Genomic DNA, 7,579 nt, shown 5'->3' on the forward strand with positions numbered 1-7,579 from the left:
CCTCAGCAGTGCATATCCACGATCTCGATTGGTAGGTCCTGGGTTCGAATATTGCGAAGCGGGATCGTTGATGCGCACTGCTGAGGAGTCCCACAATAGGACGAAATGACCGTCAAGTGCTTCCAGGTTTTCTACGGTGGTCTGGCTTCAATCGACTCATGATTTCAACTATATATAAAAAACTTATAATGGTTGTTACTTATGAAACAAAAACAAAAATAGGAGAAGACGTATAAGGAAACTTAAATAAACTATCAATTCATATCAGAAGGGGTTTTGTGAATATTATAGTAATTTTTAATAGTTGAAATCATGAGTCAATTGAAGCTAGACCGTCATATAAAACCTGGAGACACTGAACAGTCGTTTCATCCTATTGTGGGACTCCGTAGTAGTGCGCATCCACAATATCGCCTCATCAGATTCGAACTCATTTCATTTAACTAGTATTCAACAACTAGATCCAATCATTAATTTATATGGATGATTATAATTGAAAAAAATTTAATTTGTCTCTTAATAGTTCGAACTACAATAGAAACTAGCTTAGTTATCAATTAGAAAATTTGAACAAAAATAATTTTAACATTTAACAATTATAGATCTATTATGAAAGATGAATTGGCATAACGTATAGCTTTATTCATTCGGTTTTCAACTACAATATTTTTCAGAATAATTAGTGATAGTAATATAGCCCTCAAGCAGTAGTAGTTGACAAGGTATTCCCAGCTACATTTTGATTTTAAATTAATTTATAAGGAGGTTAGATGAATGGTAAAATGTTATTGTCTGTTAAATTTGTTTTTTCTTAAGAATCCAATATGTTACACAGTGTAAATTCAGTTTAAGTGTTGTATAAAAATAAAAGTTTCTTTTTGTAATTAATAGACTTTCTGGATTTGTCTGAAACGTCTAAATATTACCTGGTTTAAAATATAAAGCATTGGGCTTTGACACAGTAATTTTTTTCCTGTAGCATTTAAAGGTCACATGTGAGACCTCGTATAAGTTTGCTGATGAATGCATCTAAGAAGTCTTAGAACACGACAAAATAGTTGTTCTGTATCCTATGGTTCCTATTAATTCTTTCGAAAAAACTGAATCCAACTACGTGTTTGGTAATATTAGGAAAGTAACTTATATTCATCAACTTCTTTAGAATTTTAGGGCTTGATTTTGAAGGGAATATAATATTTGAAAAATGAAAGATTTCACAGTATTTTTGGAAATACTCGCCAATAAATTATTATGGTATGAGTTTTATGCAACGTCAATAATTCGAATAATTATTATTGACAAATAAATACCCGGAGTTGTTTGTTAAAATCAAGAACGAACCTATGCGATACACTCGTTGGAATATTATCTTTAGTAGCTGATATAACGAGAGAAACTACAGAAATCACAGGATGTTATAAAATGCAAGTTATACCGAATGAGTCACTGATTCATACTATTAATGTCACCGTTTATATGTCTATCTCTATGTTCATCTAGCCACCTAAAAGTATGCAATTATTCAATTTTCTCAATGCAACATTCTATGCTATCCCATTTTCTCTTTGTTTTATTAAGTTGGTCAAGTGATAATAATGCACATAGTAACTGAATCGGACTACAAATAGAAACATTTAAAACTAATTTAGACCACGAACAATATCTTTATTCATCTCAGCCGAGAGTGTATGAATAAAAGACACACTACATCGCAGTAACTCTTTTTTGTTCAATTTCAAGTTTTATTTATAGACGATTTTAACAATAAGGACTTCATAATTATTAAGAATTTTTTTATATTTTATCATAAATACTAATAAACCTACGTGAATTTGCATCCGCTACACAACACTTTTTGAACTGAATAACCAACAAAATATCTACCTATAAATAAAATATTCAACATTCAATTATTCAAATATCATCTAAAAACATAATTATGATAACCAGGACAATAATAGTATAGTGCTAATAAACAAACTTTTGATTATTTAACAGTTATGATTTTTTAATGGATAATGTTCTTGTTTGATGCTTCATCTTTTATATTTTATTTATTTGAGCACATAAATATTGGTGCAAAAGGCACCGAAAACATATAAGCCACACAAGACACTTGGTTTGTGTGTGGGCTGTGATACTGCCCGGGTGTCCAGACTGAAGCAGGTGATTTTCTCGGGGGGGCATACCCGAAGCCTTTGACCTGAAGGTCTAATCCACAAGACAGTGGAGGAACGTCAGAAGATGCAGTCACATGATAACCGGTGACAAACAATTGGTTCATACGTAATTTCTTCCTTCAGGATACTGGAAGCCATGTGCACTATTAAATTGGATTCAGGGTTTTCCAACTCCCTTAGATGGATACTCCATATCCATCAACCCGGTTAAATAGCCGGACATTCGATTTTCGTCTTCTCAATTTCATGAACAACACCTCTGCCGCAAGAAGGCAATGAGCAGGACTTCCCTGACAGTGGCTGTATATGTATAGCCATGTGAAAGCATTTCGAGAGGGAGAGCGGACTCTTCCCACCCTCGTCCGTTCCAGGGCATTTGGGGGGGGGAATTTCATTTGAATTACATTCCTTCTGATGTCGATGATTATCTTTTCTTCAATGCAGTTTATCACTTTTTTCAAGAATTTAGAACGAAATTTTAAGGTGTTGTAATTACAAAACAACATATTTATGATCACAATACAAGTTCATCTACAGTAGTTGAGAATTTATTTGTCATTATTGCATAATTTGCTAAAGCCTAATAAAAAAATTGATCTAACTTATGTACCCAATAAAACTAAAAATTAGTTCTTATTAATTAGTTCTCAGCATTCTTTAGAAACCATAAACAGTATGAAATGTGCTTGTTTTCATCCCACTGGATCTAATTAATAACATCTTCTGTACGAGAATTGGATTATTATTTTTTTTAGTCATTATGATTACAAACTTTAAAAACAATTTTTCGAGCAAAGTGTAATTTCATGTTTGTTCACTTTAAGGAGCCAATCAAAAACAAACGTAAAGTTGTAAAGGTATAAAAATTTGCAAGCTGTCAAACGTTTAAATCCGGATCCGACTAAAAGGTCAATGAACATCGTGTTTGTTGTATATATATACATATATATACATATATTAAGCAGCAACAAATGAACTCACAGGCCAGACATCTTTATACACTATTGATATGTTGTTTCTAGTATTATTACTGAGGAAATTTAATTTCGATAGTCTTTCAATTGTGACTCCGTATTTACAATGTGTAAAATCATTAAAGCTCCACAAATCAGAAAATGGTAACAAACACATCTATAATAAAAGAAATTAAAATAAATATATTGGATAATGTTTGCAAATTTCCATTTGTTTTAAATAATAATAATTATATTGGACATTGAACTCAAGTTGTTACAAACCCTTCGTAAATATTTATCTTTAAGATAAAAATAAATCTATCAAACACCAAGAATCTTCAGAATGTAAATTATTTTACATGCATATTACTTTATCCAAGGAATAGCAGCATGAATAGTCTCCAAGCGTTTTGCTAACCATGTTATTATTCATTTTGTTTGCTTGTAACTTACTTTTAATAGTAGGCTAGTTTTATGCTTTTCACGTGAACATTTAATTTTTTTTTGCTAATTCCCCTTATTACCTATTATTTTCGCTTATAGTGTTTACCGGAGTTATCCGTTACTTGAACATAAACTTTTGTAACAAATTTAATTATTTACCACTTAGTGAAAATAACCAATTCTGAATACCATATTTTGGTGAGTTGAAGATAAGATTGATAAAAAGTGATTTTAAAAAGCTTCTCCTCAACTAAATTGTTTTATAGTTCAGACTTTGTAATAAAATTTCCAAGGCACTAATTTAAAAAAGGAGTTAGCCTCAAGGATTCTTCCAAGATGTTAACTTACAAGGTGAAAAGTAAGATCCTGATATACAACAAATTGAAAAACGACCAAATCACATTTGTTAGCAAAGCTCTGGAAGAGGCCAAAGCTTTTACATGTCTGGATAGTACTATTGATAAACAAATAGGTCTAATGAACACATGAAAGCATGGATTGGCAAAGCAAAGGCACCATTTCCACGATTGAAGAGATTACGGGAATCAAAACAGATCTCAACCAAAACCAATGTCAGAATTTTAAATACTAACATTAAAACAGTTCTATTGTGCAGAGCAGAAACTTGGAGAACCACAACCAACACAAAACGGTGCAGGTAGTTAAGAACAGATGTCCACGCCAAATACTCCAGATCCGTCGACCGGATACCATCAGAAACAGTCTACCGTGGGAAAGAGCAAACCAGCTTTTAGTTGAGGATGGAGTTAGGAAAAGACGCTGAAGGTCACACTTTACGGAAATCAACAAATTGCGTCACAAAGCCAGGCCTAACTTTCAATCGTCAACAAAAAGGAACGAGACAAACCAAGGAGCATATGACCTTGGAGATCAGAATGGAGCAAAAAGGCAATAAAATGCTTTCGGGAAGATCTGTAGACGGGCGTATAAATAGGTTTGGTTGGAGATCCGTCTATGTCCCACGATAGGTAACACGCCCCGTTAAATCAATTTTTTATTGCCGATAAATGACTATCAATAAAACTTCTTTGGTTGGATCTCTATTTTTATGTTTTATTGAAACAAACGCTAAAAAGGTGATTGAAGTGCCGTTTATTTATCGATCGGTTGATTGACCAAGTTTATCGGCTTAACCGTTGAATTAGAACTAGGCTTTAAAAACTTGTTTGCCATCATTGAAATTCACTTATCCCCATACTTAAAAACAAGAAGAACGATAATTACCATAAGTTCATCGAAAGTTTTTATTGAATCGGTTTTCTACCAGAAGTCTATCCGGTTAATCAGAAAATCGATTTAGTCAATAAACATCAAGGTCTCGGAAAACACATAGTATTTTGATACATTTCAAAACGTTTGTTATTAATAAACTAATTGATGCCGTTTAGTGTAAAGGATAAGATGTAGTATCACAAGAAAATTAACACCCAATATGAGTGACAAATTATGATAGGTAATACGTCGGATAGAATATATTCCCCTAAATCTACTTATTGTTGAATAAAACAGTTCAACAGAAAAATATTTTATCTCCAATATCATTTAATCAGTTTGTTTTATTACAAAATTCAATTATATAAATATCATTAGATATCATTAGTTTAGATAGACAGATATAGATATCATTCGTTTTAGATATAGATAGATATCATTAGTTAGATAGATAGGTATCATTAGTTTTTACATACTTTCATTGCTTTTTCTCTACAGATCTTAGAAATATTGCTCGCATCTGCTAGGATCACCGGGTAAGTAATAGTGAGGTTAGAGGCAGGGTATTGGGGAATGATGGTAAATCAGTTGATGAGGTGATGAATCTTCATCGACTGAGATGGTTGGGCCACGTGTTACGTATGCCTGAACACCGATTACCACGACGCGCAATGTTGACTAGTGTAGGGGATGGTTGGAAGAGAGTTAGGGGCGGCCAAACCAAAACATGGCATCAGTGCTTGAAGTCACTAACTTTTAGTCTGAGCCATGTTGGTAGATGCAGACTACTTGATTGGGGTCCACGTGACTATCGTAACCAATGGTTGGAGACTCTGTGTGACATGGCTCAGAATCGATCACAATGACGCAGGTGTATACACTCTCTATCTTCTCTTAAACTATGAGATTAAAATTGCCTCATATCTTTCCTTCTTCCTGTACTATATCTTTATATACAATCTTTCTTTTATATATTACCACCACTAGATTAACTACTTCTATGAATTCGGTGTTGATCTTGTTGTGCTAATGAGGTACGGCAACTTGGACCGATGCATATATTTGCCTGGTCCTACGTTGTAGCTGACTAACTGACTAACAGATCTCTGACAAATATCACATAAGAAGGATTAATGACATTTCTGAAAGATTCAGCTAAAAAAAGGATTGTAATCTCAAACTTTCTTGTCACCTTAAAAATATGAAAATTAAAATTTCAAAACTGTACTAGTAAAATGAATATGTCTATTATTTAAATGTTCCTCACTTCAATTTGAATATTGAAAATTATTCATGTTTAGTGAAATCTCAACTTCATATCTCTACTTTTAATATGAACTATGAGCATCAAGTGATCATAATTCTTTTTTAATTTCATAGCTTCAATATTTAATAATGTCGAATTAAAAGCTTGATTGAATGAATGGATCATTCTATTTATAGTAATAATTATGTTAGTTACAAAGTATATTATACTTATCTGAACTCACTTTGACAGAAATACAGCTGTCTAAAAATGGCGAAAGTAATTTATCATCTTTTTCATAATAAAGAGAATTATTAGATTGATGGTCTATTAAATGAACTTCTGAATGTTTACATGAAAATAGCCGTAAAAAATTCGATAAGTTATGTGGAATTATATTAAATTCAAACAAGACATCACCTTGAACAATCTGAAATACAAAGCGCAAAAAATTAAATTTAAATTGAATAAAAATAGTTAATCTTAATGTTATTCAACTCTAAAGTATAAAACTTACTATAACTATATAATGAAGCTCTTATATAATTATCGGTTGCACATAGTTAACTGGTAACAAAAAGCTACATCAGGCAAACTTAATATCGTCTCAGTGGCCTATAGGTTAAGCGTTCGTGCACGAGATCAAAGATCCTTAGTTCGAATCCCTCATACAGGATTGTGGATGTGCGCTGCTTAGGAGTCCCATACTAGGATGAAACAACTGTCCAATGCTTCCAGGTTTCCAATGGTGGTCTAGCTTACATCGACTCATAAATTTAACTATTAAAAAAAACTTAATAACATTTAACAATTATTTCCTCTTAGTGATTATAATAGGAATAATAAATTTATTCAATATTTTACTTTTAATCACAATAAAAAGTTTGAAAGATGGAATATAAAAGCTCTTGCCTTTTAATCACTTCTATGTGAAAAATTCTTAATAAAGTAATCTGAAAGATCGAGAATTCTATAAATACGATGTTTCATCCAACAATCATGTCTGAGTTCCTTCATAGTAATGATTACAATTAAAAGTATCAATGAATATTTTATGTCTACAGTAAAAGTTTATCTAATCCTATTCAGTTATTATTAAGTAAGAAAATATTAGTCCCTTTGATAAATTTCGATAGTGTAATAAGAAGACCAAGATTATCAGAACTATATGATGTATTAGCGCAATACATTTCGAACAATCTGATCATACATATACTTGTTAAGAATATTTATAAATAAAAATAAAAGGTCAACTAGACTAGAAATGAAGAGTAAGAGGAGATAAGGATAATAAAGAAAACAATGTGAAAACAATTTGAAACCTCATCACTCTGGATAATAAGCTAATATAATGATATGCTTGATGCTAATTACGATTTTCTCGGTAAACGAACAAAGGTCAATGACACAGTGACACGATAGGCTAATCTAATCCGTTGTCCCAGGCCCCGCTAACTAGAGGAAGAAGTCCAAGACGAAGTAGGGAAAAATTTATTCCGTAAGCAGCCGAAGTATAAGCA

This window comes from Schistosoma mansoni, chromosome W (assembly GCF_000237925.1).
Source record: "Schistosoma mansoni strain Puerto Rico chromosome W, complete genome".
Taxonomy (NCBI): domain Eukaryota; kingdom Metazoa; phylum Platyhelminthes; class Trematoda; order Strigeidida; family Schistosomatidae; genus Schistosoma; species Schistosoma mansoni.